We start from the raw sequence: 912 nt of genomic DNA on the forward strand, positions 1-912 counted from the left end.
GAGTGAACTAGTCACCAGAAATACAAATCTCTGACCCATCAATGGAATGGCCAAGAATCGAACTTGCGGCCACTGAGGTGGTACGCCAACACCATACCGACCACACCACTGAGGTGCTTTTGAAAAGGCTTAATGTTTGGAATGCGAGACTAGTCATTTCTGGGAGGGATAAGCAGCAAAAGACTGCTATTCATTCTAAGTTCATTGATCTTGCCATTACATATTACCTTCACTGCAACTCCCATTCTAAAATAACATAAGACTCAAAGCCATACAATCCACAAGAGTAATTGGCTTCCTAATTTTCAAGCCTTTCCTAATTTTGAGTGGTATCTTAATATAAAAATTTTAGATTCTGTTGCTGACATATGAAAAAGATTCAGGAATGATCCATTATCACAAATGCCAAGTCTTCATACATTGGGCAAAATTAATTTCCAGCTTTGATGATGGATGCATAAAGTATTGGCTGCGGCATTTTGGTACTGATCCGCATAACACAGAGATCCTCGCCTCCAGCATGTAGAGGGGCACTAATTCAATTATAGACTGTGAATTTTAGGCTTTGCAGATAAGCAAACCAGATTGTCTGGAAAGTTTACAAACATTTTTCTTCCATATTAAGATATATGCTTGTGTATGCTGCCTAAAGCTAGATAGCTTTATGTGAGGCCTTTGGTGCCAGAAGCTAAAATCTGTTTAGATTTTTTTATCAGAGACCTTCAGAGTTTGCTGAGTTAAACATTGATACCACAACTTTTGTTACATTAATAATCTTCCATTTTATCTTAGCTTGTTCCCAGCTATGTTTAATTATGACAGACTCTATTAATGCAGATCAGGTCAGTACCTCAGACTGTAGCGCTAAAGCTTTGTAAAGTTCAGTGGCTTCAAAAGAAATCTTCCTCCTGC

This window comes from Macrobrachium nipponense, chromosome 6 (assembly GCF_015104395.2).
Source record: "Macrobrachium nipponense isolate FS-2020 chromosome 6, ASM1510439v2, whole genome shotgun sequence".
NCBI classification, from domain to species: Eukaryota; Metazoa; Arthropoda; class Malacostraca; order Decapoda; family Palaemonidae; genus Macrobrachium; species Macrobrachium nipponense.